Below are 15,904 nucleotides of genomic sequence, written 5' to 3'. Positions count from 1 at the left end.
CTTCTTTGTCCAAGGGAGATACAAGTAGAGTTGGGCAGGAAACAGCTGTTCTGTCCTGTGAATATTTTTGAGATATTTTTCCTCATTTTCAATCATGACGAAAAGTTAAAATTTCAAATATTCGTGAACGAAAGTTTCTTCCATTTCAGGTAAATCAGAATATTCTGATTTTGACCTTTTAACCTTTTTTTTTTTTTGTCTAGTTTGCTTAAATTTGGAAATGGGAATCGGTTTGAACTGGAAAACCTGGAATTTTTCATTTTGAGAACGTTTCATTTTGACAGTTAATGAACCTTTTTCCCTGACATTTTCTTGCGTCGGGAAATTTGTTGAACACAAACTTGTTCCGTAGACTATCAAAACCAAAATTAAGTGGCATTTTTCAATGAAAAATGATTGGTCAAAAAATTCTCATCTGGCTCTAGATATAAGTAACTCTGACAGTGTGCGTATATTTTTGAAATGGCCCATGGGCTCCAATGTACTGGAAAGGGTTAGAAGCCCTGCAAGTACTTCAGTAATGTTGAAGATTTCGAATGTTGTTGAGCTGGCAGACACTTCTGCTTTAAATATGACATTCATAGCATTACTGAGACTGTTTCCATCAGGCAATGAGTCTTTCTTGGTCAGCGCACACTTGGGGAGTCTCAGATTTTCCGTTTGCCAAGGCTTCCAACAATAATGCTGTGTAAGGTCTATTTCCCTAAACACGACCGCGCTGCAGTAAACACCCGTTCTTTCCAGTGGCCGGTATGACATGCATTTGATGAGCCTCAGCCACATTCCCAGTGACAGGAGTCAGTGTTGCTAATACCACAACCACAGCTGGATCTAATTGGCCCCCTCAGCAGAGAGAGATTAGGGACAGAGCAGGCGGACAGCTGGAATGCCCCTCTCCGCACAGAGACGGAGCAGTTTAAGGGAAGCTTGTGCTACGGCTGCTGCGGTGTAGGGAGACCAGAGTTCAGTCCCCAGGGCGGTCACAAAAAGCTCCTTTCAGTCATGCTGGATTGATGCACGTGAAGGAATAAATGCGAGAGACGAACCTGAGCCAAAAAGTTGAGGTGGGGATTCGCCCACCTGGATAGTGCTTGGCTCAGGGGGCTTAACCCAGAACCTCAAGAACGAACGTGTTTGCAAAGCTGAACCTTTCCAATGGGGTTCTGTGACAAAACACTGCCGTACAGGTGAACAAGCTAAATCCATCTGAATTCCTGGTACGATTTCCAGTGGGGTGCGGAGCGTGGAATACAGAATCCATCTGCCAAGGGAATTGGCGAGTTGAATTTTTGCAAGGGAGACAGATTTTTTTATTTTTTTTTTTTAAATCCTTATTTATATCCTGGTAGCATGTAGAGGCCCCAGCAAAGACCTGCCCCTCATTGTGCTTCATGGACAATAAGAGACGGTTGTGCCCCTAAAAGCTCACAGTAGAAATAGACACATGGACAGAGGGAGTATCGTTATCCCTGTTTTACAGTAGGGAAGCTGGGTCCTGGAAGGAGGAAGTGACTGTCGAAGGGTCTGTGGCAGAACCAGAAATGGAACTCGGATCTAATGAGCTGCTGCCCAGTGGTTTAAACACAAGACCATCCTTCTCCATCTCTCTCAGTGGGTGTTGAATGCTGTGTGCTCACCCCAACGGAACAAATGGTTCCGATTCAGTTCACCTTCGTCCTAACTTCCGTTCAGCTCAGTCATCCCACTGCACAGACTGGGCTTTTCCCCCCTCCAGCTGCTCTAGGTGAATGCACAACTCAAGCAGAACGGGCACCTCCTGCAAAGCATTTGCACATGGCCCTTACTGAGAAGATGCTCTGATTGCCCAGAAGGCCGTGCATTACAATTACTGGGTAACCGTTCAGCTTGTCTCTAATTAAAAAAAAAAAAACCAATCCTTCTTGACTTGCCCCCAGGCATATTTAAGCAAATTGACTCTAAATAGAAAAATGATAAGCAGCTCACGGCAGCTAACTGTGAAATGATAAATGACTTCCCTCTCCCTCTTGAGATTGCTAATGCCTTCCCCTCAGGCACCAGCTCCTCAGCTTCTCTGATTCTCAGTCATTCCCCCACCATTGCCAGAGCAAACCTGGGGTATTCCTTCCTTCACCTCTCGGGCCAGCGTTGCCAACCCTAAGCATTCAAAAATCACGCATCAGGTTCCAAAAAAAGATGGGATTGGCTTAAAAATCATGATGTTTTTTAATTAATATGTTTTGGTTTCTTTTTTTTTTTTTTTTTTGCGCTTTTGAGATTTTTAGGAAGCACAGTTTCAAGCTTTTTCCCAACAACCGTAAGGGCTAAAACATTTTCATTGTTTAAAGAAAAAAAGCTGAGATTTTCAGCGCCATCCCATGACTCCAGGAGCTGCGGCTTTAAAAACCCAACCCCCCCCAAATTGTGATGCTCATGGTAAAATTGTGCGAATTGGCAACACTGCCTTCCACAATTTCTATTTTCTTTTTTTAAAAAGCTACTGAAATAACATTGATAGTCCCAGGAACGTGGGCATCGCCAGACGGGAGCAGACCAGAGGGCAGCTAGCACAGTATCCTGTTCTGACAATGGCCTACGCCAGCTGCTTCCTACAAAGGTGAAGGAGACACGAATGTCCGTTGTGGAGTTTAAGATACTTGGCCCCCCAATGCTGTCGTATCCGAGTGCCTCACAATCGCTAGTGAACTTAGCCTCGCAACACCCCTTTGAGTACTGTTATCCCCATTTTACAGATTGGGAACGGAGGCACAGAGTCCGCGCTGCAGCTAGGGGAGCCTTCCAGCCCAGGTCGGTAGATCTGTGCTAGCAGGACTTGAGCGAGCCTGCTGAAAGTAGCAGTGTCGATGTTGCGGCTCCGGCAGCCGCTTGGGCTCTCCAGCGCATCCAGCCCCTCAGGTTTGGGAGCCCAAGCGGCAATGTGCACACTGATATTTTTTTTTTGCGCGCTAGCTGGAGCCCTTCTAGTGTGAGAGTCTGTCGGCCTGGCCTGGGAGACTGGCGCACCGAATCTTGTAAAATGGCCACACAGGAAGTCGGTGATGGAACAGGGACTTGAACCCAGGGCTCCCAAATGCAAGGCTAGCCCATCCTTCTTTGTGTTCCTTCCATTGTGTAATGACCTGCCACGTAATGCATGGGTTAGGCCCCGACACTCAAATGATGCTGAACATATAACTTGCGTCCCTTCAGATCTAAGTGCAAGATTTTTTTTTTTTTTTAAGGAGCTCATTTAGGTTATCTTGAGCCACTTCCCCTCTCCCCAAGCCTGGTGTGTAACAAGGGATTTCTCTCTGTAAAGAGGCTACTTGTTTTAATTGATGGGGATCACAAATTTCCTGCTAGACATTAGGGCTGCGGCATGTTTTAATTGATAAAGGAATAGGGTGCGGGCTTTGTGAAATCGCACTTGTTTTGAGCAAATCTTTTATTGATAGTTAAAGCTATAGTTAGTTTAGCCTCCAAATGGAAGCTTTGTGTTTAAAAATCACAAAACCTGCTGTAAACAGGAATAGCTTTGTGATTTTAAATAAAATCAGTGTAGATTAGTGGTTCCCAAACTAGGGGCGCTGCTTGATCAGGGAAAGCCCCTGGCAAGCCGGGCTGGTTTGTTTACCCGCCACGTCCGCAGGTTCGGCCGATCGTGGTTCCCAATGGCCGCGGTTCGTCGCTCCAGGCCAGTGGGGGCTGTGGGAAGTGGTGTGGGCCGAGGGATGTGCTGGCCACCCTTACCGCAGCCCCCATTGGCCTGGAGCGGCAAACCGCGGCCAGTGGGAGCCGCAATTGGCCGAACCTGCAGACGCGGCCGGTAAACAAACCAGCCCGGCCCTCCAGGGGCTTTCCCTGAATAAGTGGCGTCCCTAGTTTGGGAACCACTGGTGTAGGTGGTTTTGTGTTGGGGGTTTAAATATTTCCCAGCAGCATATGCAGCCCAGGACATGAGACGTGACAGCCTATCTTTGCTGTCTAAGCAGAGTAAAACTCTAAGTATAGCACAGATATTAGAAGAAATGTTATATATTAAATCTGTGCTCAGTTTTAACAATCTCGGGTATTAGGAACACGGGTAAGAAAATCTTGGTAAATTAAAATCAGCTTTTCAGCCCCATTTCAGCCAAGCACATAACTATAATGGAGTGTTCTCGACTTCATTGGAATTTAAGCACATGTTGAGTGACTTACTGAATCCAACTTTAATCCAGAGTGTGTCTCTTTAATTCTGAAATACTATGCTCTGTAAGGCCACAGTCCTGTAAACTGAAAAGGAGGACTTGTGGCACCTTAGAGACTAACCAATTTATTTGAGCATGAGCTTTCGTGAGCTACAGCTCACTTCATCGGATGCATGCATCCGATGAAGTGAGCTGTAGCTCACGAAAGCTCATGCTCAAATAAATTGGTTAGTCTCTAAGGTGCCACAAGTACTCCTTTTCTTTTTGCAAAGACAGACTAACATGGCTGTTACTCTGAAACCAGTCCTGTAAACTCTTTCTCTTAATGAAATGTCCCTGATCATGCTATTTCATACATGTGGCTGGATCCTCACATGCAGGCCCGTTGACTTCGCTGGGCCTCCACATGGACGGACGCTCATGCCCGTGTGCTATCTTGCTGAAGTCAGTGGGCCTCTGTGCAGCGCTCAAGGGACCTGCCCACATGGATCACATTGCAGGATTGGAACCATCATGCCATTTCTGTGCGTAGTCCCATTGCCTTGGAGTAGGGCTATTCACAGGGTTGTGTACTATCCAGAGTAGTGAGTGTTTCCAGGATTGGTCCTAAACCTAGAAGTATGGTCATTGCCGAACTTTTTGGGAACAGGGTTCACAATCCGGGGCTAATATCCAAATCTGTATGGCATATCCAGTCTTCTATCATCCCTCTATTTTGTGGGCGGTTGGTTTCTGTTTGTGGGTTGTTTTTCTTTTAGACTTTCTCTTTTTAGTTCAATAATACATTAAATTATGGTTTGAATACACTTATCCCCCAGTCCTTATTTGTTTGTGTAGTCCCAGTGAAGTCAATAAGATTGCGCATGTGAGTAAATCAGGGTCTCCTTGAATCTATGTTCCGGAGTGAGAGATATCATATAGATTGTGTGTGTGTTATAAATAAAATCGGTGATGCACAAGATTCTTGGTGTTTTCTATTTGCTTGTAATGCAGTGGAAAAGGCTGCTTTTTGTTTATACAGTCACCTTATTTTTCTTGTAAACGTTAATACAAAAATCTGGTAAAGCAGATACTGTTTTAAAAATACTCTGTCAATGCTACAGTGTAATGCTAAAGATCAGAATTCTTTAGGGGTGTGTGTCATATCTCTCCTTGCCTTATTTTTGCCTTTTGTTTTGCATCAGATCAACAAAGCCTCATTTTTTCCTGAGCCCATTAGATTGCAGAGCGCCCTGGGAGGAGGAGGAGAATATCTGTTGTTAAAGGACTTGGTGCACCTAATGGTAGAGCATGCTTTATCAGTAGAGTCTAAAATCTGTGTGTGTCCTATCTACGTCTTGGGTAGGTTTTATGAGTTCTTTTTTTCCAGTGACGGTTTTGAAGAGCGGGTTGTTTTCAGCCATAGAGTTTCCGTTTCACACCCCCACACCCCCATTTATGTAAGGAGATTTAAACATCACTGATATATGTGGAATACAGATGAATGCGCAGATTTTTTTTGTCCTGCGATTGTGGAACTGTCTGGGATCAATTTCACACTTCCCCTGGCAAGCGCTGTGTCGGCAGCTGCCAGAGTGAAGACAAGAGTGAGTAGTGAAACCTGGGGTTTGGCAGGGAAATCTGTGAAAACTTTGAGAAATGAAAGCTCAATTGAGGTTTTGTGATTGGAAAAAACCCACAGGGTGGCTTGGTGGGGTTTGCTCCCTGTCTCTGCTCATGCCAGGTTGCACTCTCTTTTTCTCTTTTAGTTCTCAAGCAAAAGGTGTAAAAAAAAAAAACAAAACAAAAAAAAAACCCTGCTCTGTGTAGGCTTAATTTTCCAAGGGATCAACTGCCACAATCAGGACGGGTTGAGATCCCACCATGACACAAAGGTTAGGTCTGCATTCGAGTTTTTTAGCTTGAGTGAATTGATAGTTGACTCAAATTAATTGGCAAACATGTTTGCTCATGCAAGGCTGGACACTCCCTAAATGTTAACAGTAAACTGCAACCTTTGGGGGGTGTCCCCCCTAGCGTTATGGAAGTTGTTAGCCAAATCAACGTCATGGGCGATAAATTAACTTGTTAAAACGTTCATATAAACCTACCCTTTGTGTCAGATTTCCAAAAGAGCCCAGCACCCTTTGTGAGGAATTTTAAAAATTTGGCTCTATAAGTCTTTCTTTATTTTACGTGTAAGCTAAGGAGGTGCTAATAGGAGTCAAACATCTGTCCTAAAATGTACCATCGGGGATAACTGAGCTGTGCAAAACCTGTGAACCATTTTGTTATGTAATGTTCGAGGATGAGAGAGGAGACTAAATGATCTCTCAGTGTATTGAATGTATTACAGACTTTGGCACCCTTTTTCAGACAGGATGTAAAATGAAGGTCCTCTGGTTATTTGTGGTAAGGGATGGAGTGATAAATCCTGTTGTTCTTTCCAAGTGCTAGTTTGGGTGACTGCAGTGTCTCCCTACGTTCCCCTGGCAGTATGACTGGGATATGAGACTCTTCTCCAATTCCTGGCTCTGCACTGCACTAAGGTCCTTTGCTGTAAGTCCTAGCGGTTCTACAAATCCTTTTATCTGAGGATCATGCAAAGTGCATTACAGAACTTAACGAATTAAGCCTCACAATGCTCTTGTGAGGTAGATCAGTGTCATCCTTATTTGCATAGATGAGGTGTGTTGCTGGGGGGTCCCGTGAAGTTGTGGCAGAACTGGGAGTAAAACCTCAGTCCCTACACTCCCAATCCCATACTCCAACCACAGGATCGCCCTTCCTTTCCTAAGGCTTTTCCGCCATCTTAGCCTTCAGAGCTGATGTGCTCGGTGAGCTTTCTGGTGCTGCTGGAGCTCTGGAAGGAGCCAGCTGTGTCTTCCAGTTGTGCAAAGTTTAAAAACCCTTCCAACAAACTGTGAAACAGCAAGGGGGGGAAAAAACTCGAACAGTAATCCCTTCATTGAGCTCTGTGGAGGCAGTGTGTGCTCAGCCTGGCAAGGCGGAAGGTTACCTTGCAGTGAACCCTTAGTGCCCTCTCAGGTTGTATTATTGTTGGATTCCAGTTACAGGAACATCCAGTGCTGATGTTGATGAGTTGCTCTGGGAACAGGGAACAGCTGCTTAGAGAAATTTAAAAGATCCTGCTCCTGTCCTGGGTGTTGCTTGATAGTAACGCAAGCTGCAGAACAGTTTGTCCATGCTTGGTCCCCTGTGGTGGAATTGCATTTGCTAGTCAGAGCAGGAGTTCTGGGCTTAGAACTCATGGGTTCTCTTACCAGCTTGGGAGGATGGGCAAGGGAGCGGGGAGCGAAGAGGGGGATGATAGAAGAGGGTTTTGACTAGGGGATTGAGGTCCTGGCTTTGTAACTGACTAGGTGTGTTGCCTTGGGCAGGTCACTTAACCTCTCTGTGCATTATCTTACCCATCTGTAGAATGGATACCATAATTCTCCCTACCTCAAAGGGAAAAATAGCTAATGTTTCTAAAAACACTTTTTGGGTTAGTCAGACAAAAGGGGCCACAGAAGTGCAACTAACAAAGCCATAATATTTGTAAAACTGGTGTTTGACTCCTAAGAGATGGGTCTTTAGCTGTCCTTTCAAAGCAGAGCCCCTTTTTTACTCTAAAAAAATGTCTTTTAATTGTGAGACTGTTGGCCATTTGGGAAAATCAATCTTAACTCAAACAACACAAACTTTCAAAACATCTCAGTTGTTGGTTTAGACTAAATGTTACTGTGTTGTCTGAAATGTCAACTAAATGCGCCGTATGGTTTAAATAAAAGAATGGCAGATTAAAGGAAATGTGGACTATGCCTGTGAATATTTATTTGCTTCAGAATAGGGATGAAAGCCCTTAAATGAGGGATTCTTTTACCTAATACTAATATGATCAAGACTCTCTAATAGCTGCTGTGTGTGCGATTACACCAGTGACTGAATCCTGTACTGAAGAAAACAGCTTAAGCAAGCAGGGATGTGGACAAATGTCTGCTGCCATGAGCCTGGGACTGAGGCAACAGGACTCCTGGGTTCTGTACTTACATCTTCTATTGACTTGCTGTGTGAGCTGGGACAAGCCGCTGCTGAATCTTTAAATGTGACCCCTGGTTTTTGGGTGTCCAGCTTGAGGAATCTTGGGCCTGGTTTCTAGGTGCTCAGCTTCTCTGCCCATCAGACCTTAGGTGTCTCCAGCTGGGCTTCCAAAGCCAGTGGCTACTTCAGTCCCTTTATGCCTCAGTATTTTTCATCCTTCAAACAGGTATAACACACAGCTCCCTGGCAGTGCTTGATTTGTGCCAGGGCTGAGCCCCAGCATCTCTGGGCTTGGCAGTTCAGAGCCCTGGCACCTCTGGGCCTGCTGCATTAGTTATGAACGTAAAAAAATTGCTTGAGCCCTGGCACCTCTTTCATTATAAATTAAGCACTGCTGCCTGAGGTGATGGGAGGACTGACATTTATAAAGCACTGCGAGACCTTCAGATGGAAGATGCTGCATTTGGGAAAGGATTGTTACTTGAGATGGGTGTGTAGTAAAAGTCCCCACCTCACCACCTTCCATTTGGTGGTGTTTGAAACCTGCATCTGAACTGCAGCTTGATCTTCCATCTCCAGTTATTATTTGGAGCTTTGACCTCTGAAAGTGCTCAGTGCAGTTGGAACCACAGTAATTTAGAGACCTCAGGGTGCACCGGAGAACTCCCACTGGCTTTAGGGCAAACTGTGTGCAGATTGCCCCATGGAGAGAAAAATTGCTGCTGTTCTGTTGTCAATACCTCTCCCTCTCTCTCTCTCAGCCAGAGGACTGTGGGCTTGCACAGTCCAGTTCTGACTCCCCAATGCAACACCAGGGGAGTGTTGCTGTCTTGTTGAAGCACCATCCTTCAGATGAGATGCTGAGCCGGTAACCCCTCCTGCCCATCTGCTACCTTTCAGAACGAACAAGAACACACACACCCCCTCTTGTTGGCCCCCTAGTGGTGATGGGACAAAATGATGGGAAAGGGTTTGCCCCTCAGGAGTTTGAGAGCCACCTGCACAATCCTTTAGCTGATGCGTGCTATGGGTCCTTTGAGTATGAACAAGGCCTAGGTCTATAAAACAAAACCCTGGTTCTGTTCCATAGCTTTGCAGCTGCAAATTAACCAGCACTTTGCAATGCAAGAGCTAATATGCATCTCTAAGCACAGCCAGATAGAATGGTTGGATAATTACTATCGTTTTGAAAGCTCCACTGTGATATTTTAGTTTGCTACATTATGCAGATTTGCTGCTGCAGCAGATGCCAAGTGCAGTACACGTTCTGCTTTATGGAAAATATCTGATCGCCAATCTCATGCTGTTGATTTAATTACTTATTTTCCCAGTAACCTCTCTGGAATTTTGGCTAACGTAAAAGGGAAAGCAAGTTCGGTTATAATATAGTTAAAATTGAACAGGCTCACATGGGTCATTTAAATACCAACAGGATGTTTTAGCTGTAGTTAGTAAACTATATTAAAGTCAAATCTTTGAGAGAGGAGGATGGGAGAATGGCAACAAATTTAGGCCAACAAGTTGCTTTTAGTAAAGAGAAATGGTCAAGCCAAACGTGTTGCAGGATACAAACTTCACTGTGCTGCAATTGCCATTGAAAATCGTTCTTGATAACAAAGAGAGGCCAAACAAAATGCTCACTTCCGAAAGCTCTTTATGGAGCTTCTACTTTATCGAGCAGTTGAACATCTTACAGTAACACAGATCATCTTCCAAGAAAAGCTGTGTCAGTTCTTTGTTTCCTAGGCAGTGTGTGTGTGTGAGGAGGGAGATAGGTAACATGTCATCTGTACATTTGAGACCATGTGAAATTTCCAATATCCTATCCAAGGGTGTTTCCAGGCAGAATCTGACAAGAGATTTGATTTAGGTACATACTTCAGTTACAGTAACTGGCAATGAAAGTGCTGATACAGAAAGACCTGTTTTCTTGCTAAACTTGCTCTTATAAATTGCTATGTAATCATACCACCTGCATAATCCTATTTAAACCAAGGATCTCAAGATGGTTTATAAAAAACAGATTGGTACTTATTTGGCTCCCATCACCACAGTATCTGAGGGACTCCCAATATTTAATGTATTTATCCTCACAACACCCTGTAAGACATGGCAATGCTACTATCCCCATTACAAAGCTGGGCATCTGCTGCCCAGAGAGACTCAGGGTGTCTTCACTCACAAACTGTGTTTTTTACTATGGGTGTTAGCCCTCTGGCTGGCTGTGAAAAAGTAGTGAAGGCAAGGCACTTCAGTTTTACTGCAAGGCCACCCACAGATAGGGGGTACGGTGCTGACCTCACCTGGCTACCTCGCAGTTAACACTCCAAGTGCCTCACCTCCTCTTAGGATCTGACACCAAGATAACTCACCGGTCTCACCTTGTCATAAAGAAGGGCGGGGGACCTCCTTTCCAGCAGTGAAGATGTGGCATTTATGACTTCCTCATGGTCTGTAGAGGAGTAGGGAACTGAACCCAGGTCTGCTGAGTCTCAGGCTAGTGCCTGAAGCCTTGGCTTATCCTTCAGTGTTATCCCCATTTTGCTGATGGGGGAACTGATGTGTAGAGATGTGAAATGGACTTACCATAGAAATGCAGAGCTGGAAGGAACCTTGAGCTAGCCAGCCCTTATGCTGGGGCAGGACCATGTAAACCTAGACCATCCAGAAGCAGGGAATGGATTACTTGATTACCTGCTCTGTTCATTCCTTCTGGGGCACCTGGCATTGACCACTGTCAGAAGACAGGATACTGGGCTAGATGAACTTTTGGTCTGACCCAGTATGGCCATTTTTATATACTTATCCCTGACAGGTGTTTGTCCAACCTGTTCTTAAAAACAACCAAGGAGAGGGATTCTACAACCTCCCTTGGTAACATATTCCAGAGCTTACCTATCCTTATTGTTAGAAAGTTTTTCCTAATGTATAACATAAATCTCCCTTGCTTCAGATTAAGCCGATTGCTTCTTGCCCTCCCTTCAGGGGACGTGAAGAGGAGTTGATCACCAGCTTCTTTTTAATGACCCATCGTGTATTTAAAGACTGTTATCAGGTCCCCCTTTGCCGTCTTTTCTCAGGAGTAAACATGCCCAGTTTTTTAACCTTTCTTCGTAGGTCATGTTTTCTAAACCTTTCATCCTTTTTATTGCTCTCCTTTGGACTCTCCCCAATTCGTCCACATCTTTCTTAAAGTGCAGTGCCTCAAACTGGGCACCATTCTCCAGCTGAGCCCTGACCAGCGCTGAATAGAGCGGAACAGTTACCTCCTGCGTCTTACATACCACGCTCCTCTTAATACACCCCAGAACGATATTCTCCTTTTTCTCAACTGCCTCAGCTTGCCCTGTGTCACACAATGAGTCAATGTCAGAGCTAGAAATGGAACTCAGAAGTCCTAACGTCCAGTAACTAGTGGATGATGGTGCCTATTTTAGGCCTTGACTACCACACCAACACTTTACGTACAAGTGACTGGTTACGTTACTGGTATCAGAAGGAAGGGTTCTTGCTTCAGTTTAGCAGAGCCTTGCAATAGACGTGTTCTTCCACTGCTAGAAAGTCAGTATCTCAAACCCCCAACGCAAGAGGTGTGGTCAGAGTTGGAGGGACATCAGCTGCGATGCCCGAAGGAGCGTTGCTATCAAGACTTGCGAGATGCAGTGTGGATTCAGTGGAATGGGATGTTACCTTCTACTCGGGGTATCCAAGTGTCAGCACTTCTCATTTCAGATCAGGAGAAAAACTAGTAAAGAGTAAGGCAGGAAACTCCACCTGTGTCAGCTTTATAATAATAAATACAGGTTTCCATTGGGCAAGGGTGCGTGAGTGACTAGGGACTGCTGTAGCAGAGAATTTTGTGCAAGGCTAGATGCATTTCCTCACCCACCAAGAGAAAGCAGGATTGTGTTAAAGACTCCTCCTGCCACAGTTCTAACCATTCTCTCTCTCCTCACCACTTAGAGATACTTTCCATGCTGATAAACCAATCCGCATCTCTGAACCTTTTCTCTGTGTGGGCGGGGAGGTGGCATGCTGGTAATGGTCTAGTGGAAAAATACAGGGCTCGTAGCTGGGAACTCCTTGACTGCATTCCAGCTCTGCTTCTGGAGTGGGGTTTTGGTCCAACAGGTTAGAGAGCTGGGAGCCAGATACACAACTTCAAATCCAAATACTCCCAAAGTGTGTGGCTTTGGGTCTGGAATTTTATTCTGGGCTCATCTCATCCGTAGCTTGACCTCCTGTGAATGGTTTCTTGTATTGGTCAGTTGGGAATTTTTTTGGTGCGGGGGGGGGGTGGGGGCGTTCAGTATTTCTCTCTCTGTTTGTTTGAATATCGGGAAGGGCACATCTCTTAGTGTACTAATTGGAGTTGAGTGTAACATCTTGCACTAGGAAACACAAATCACTCATTCAAAGAAATGTAGATTTAATTTTATTTTATTTTTTGCAATGGTTCCATGTCTGACTCCGAATCCTCTTCAAGTTGTTCCACCTGAGCAGAGCTCAGTACCCACATGGAACAATTTACAGGACAAGGGTCTTAATTTTTTATATCACCTTTGCAGCAAATGTAGCTGTGTCTTTGGCTCCAAGTAGCCTGAACAAGGTACTGTACTGAGTGAAAAAAGAAAAGGAGTACTTGTGGCACCTTAGAGACTAACCAATTATTTGAGCATGAGCTTTCGTGAGCTACAGCTCACTTCATCGGATGAAGTGAGCTGTAGCTCACGAAAGCTCATGCTCAAATAAATTGGTTAGTCTCTAAGGTGCCACAAGTCCTCCTTTTCTTTTTGCGAATACAGACTAACACGGCTGTTACTCTGAAACCTGTACTGAGTGAGTGACTCTTGTGTGCTTATCACTCTTACGGTACTCTGGGAACTAAAACATACGGTATTTCCCCTGTGAAGAATGTGTCTCTGGTTTATCTGATCAATTAGGGTTTGAACAGGAAAGAAAAACCCAATATTTTCCTTCCCAAGTGTCCCGCATAGAAATAAAAGGAAAGAAATGGGAAGAGAACACTGCAAAGCTTTTCATTGCTCATGGCAACAGAGGTTTAGAATTACTCTCTTCCCCGCTGTTCATGGGTAAAAGTACTCGCTACTCTCCTGGAAGCATGGCTAATGTCATGTGTGTACTAGGGCAAGCGGGCTTTGTTTTCATGTTTAATTACAGTGCTTGTCACGCTTTGGGTTTCTGGGTTATTTCCCCCCCTTTCTCACGGTGCGTCACCAAGTGCTAATCTCAAGGGCTCACCTGCCTCTCTGCCAGTGTCTTAGCGTAAATGGGAGTAGGGTTTTTTTTTCTCCATTATTATTTTTGCCTTTATGCGTTCTGATGGCAAACAAATGTTTAAGGCAAGTGCTGAGGCAGCAAAGCCTGTGTAGTGTTGAGCGTTGCATGTAGGCGAGGCTCTTGGGACACGCGACTGAGAATTCCGTTAGCAGATCGTTTTTCGGTCTGACGGCTGCCATGTGGGGCACTGAGACGGGAAGCTCTTTGAGGCAGGGACCTGGCGGTGGGGCTGGTCTGCAGAGTGCCACGCGTACTCGGAGCGCTGTGAAAACCAGTTACGTCGCCAAGGTCATTTGAATAACCCCTATGCCAAGCCAATACTGACAGGCTTCTGTTCACTGGTAAAGTGTAAACTTCAGCCCCTTAACATTTGTGATTATTTGGTGCTTCTCTGATACCTTTTGTCTCAGGATATCAGGGTACTCTGCAAATAGTAGTGAAAGCCTCAATACCCCCATGAGAGTGGGGTGTATTATTACCCTCATTTCACATATGGGTAAACTCAGTGAGGTCATGATTTGGCCAATGTATCATAATCTAAATAGTATAGTCAAGAATAGGACCTAGGAGTCCTAAATCCCGGTTTTCCAACCATTAGTCTGCAACAATTCCCATTAACTAGTCTTTATTGGTACTTGCTGTGTACAGCTGTCTGGTTTGCACATGCATTTGCATGCTTGGTCACAATAAATGTGCATGCAAATCACCAGTTAGGCATCTGACAGGCCATTTATGTGTGTCATTGTAGTAAATGTTTGTTTGCACATCACCTAGAACAATGGGGCCTGAGTCCTGTGTAGGTTTTGGAGGCATTACCACAATGGAAATAATAATTGTGGCTGCAATTTGGGGTGGGTATATAGGCGGGCTTCACTTGCAGTTGCAATGGTGCCACCCTGGACATTGGGTTCTGTAACTTTAGAGTTTGACCTTCAGCAGAAATCTGATGCCTTTTATTTCTCACTGTTTCATTGTTCTGTTTTTTATTCCCCTTTAAAACCATTCGTTATTTCTAAAGCATCCTTCAGTTTTGTTTGTTTTTTTTCCCCCCTGCTTAGATTGCAAATATACCTGCCATCAGGAATGCAGAAGCCTGATTCAGCTGGACTGCAGCCAACAAGGACAGCCCAGGAACAAACCCTCGCCAGAAAATACACTGACGCAAAACTGCAGCCAGGTACGGATTGGGGAGTCCCTGTGCTGGGTGGCTGGTGGGAGGGAAATGGGAGTTTTATGGCGGGTTGGGGGTGTTGCTTCTCTGGCAAGCAGCTGCAGAGAGAGGACGGCGTGGCATTCTCCTCTTCTTTAGTGCTAATGACATTTCTCCAAGACTCAAGATTTTTTTTAAGCACCTCCCAATTAAATTCCTGTCCCTTCAGATTTCAGATATCGAGCTCTTGTCCCCTTGTGGTTTTAGCTTCTCTACTTAGTTTACTGGGGAGGATTTGCCAGCGGGGAATCAAATCATGCTTACGAGGCAGGTAACCAGAAGAAGCTGTCTGATTATCCAGGGCTGTTACTTGGGCGGGATGGAGCGTGGGGTCAGCTTGCGCTCTGCAGCATGAAATCTGATTATCCCATTCTGTGTGTGCACAGCTACAAATGTTGGTCAAGAGCCCTAAAATGATCCAGCCCTGCTTAAAATGCAGTCATCGCGACGGCTGCTTAACCTTGCACAAAAACCAGTGTGTGTCTGTTCCTTGCGCGGCTTTGAAAAATCTCAACCATTCACCCTTACAGAAAGGGTGGTGGGTTCATCAGTGACCGCCACTGGGCAGGGACTTGAGTTTTTGCGCCCAATCCTGGAGAAGGATGCCACAGTGCATTGCAGCCCCAGCTCAGCAAGGGTACTGAAGCAGATGCCTAATTATAAGCACGCGAGCCGTTCAAGTGAAGTCCATGGGAGTACTAGGGTGACCAGATGTCTCGATTTTATAGGGACCACCCCAATTTCGGGGGCTTTTTCTCATATTGGCACCTATTACCCCCCACCCCCCGTCCCGATTTTTTTACACTTGCTATCTGGTCACCCTAGGGAGTACTCCGATGTTTAGTTAGGCCTCTACGTAAGAACTTACGATCCAAAGAAATAGAAAGGGTCATCAGTCGCATTATTCGCTTTGTTTCTAAAATCTTCCCCTGCCAAATGAATGAGGCAAAATATTACAAGGCTGTTCCAGTGTCCGTTTATCCCACAGTGAAATTCACAGTCATAGTCTTTCACTGGCTTCATGCAGGATATTAGTATCAAGTGACAGCAGCAAGGCTTCCCCAGAGAAACGTTTGCCCAGGTAAGAGATGGCTCCTGCTGCCTGGAGGATGGATGTCAACAGGAGAGTAAGAAGTTGGTGTCAGGGAGACACATCCACCTCCTCCATGATGGTTGTGGCTGTGCTGTACCCTCCCCATCC

At 45.2% G+C, this 15,904-nt stretch overlaps 1 protein-coding gene across 1 annotated transcript in view; it reads left to right on the top strand.

Moving 5' to 3' along the window:
- IKBKE (inhibitor of nuclear factor kappa B kinase subunit epsilon) overlaps positions 1–14,635 on the top strand; it is an 80,485-nt gene extending 65,850 nt beyond the window's left edge. The window contains exon 22 of the transcript XR_013634886.1: positions 14,552–14,635. The gene's annotated coding sequence lies outside the window, so the exon portion shown is untranslated. The remainder of the gene's footprint in view (positions 1–14,551) is intronic.
- Positions 14,636–15,904: the final 1,269 nt, after the last annotated feature.

This window comes from Lepidochelys kempii, chromosome 21 (assembly GCF_965140285.1).
Source record: "Lepidochelys kempii isolate rLepKem1 chromosome 21, rLepKem1.hap1, whole genome shotgun sequence".
Lineage (NCBI taxonomy): Eukaryota > Metazoa > Chordata > Testudines > Cheloniidae > Lepidochelys > Lepidochelys kempii.
This window is presented reverse-complemented; position numbering and strand designations above follow the sequence as displayed.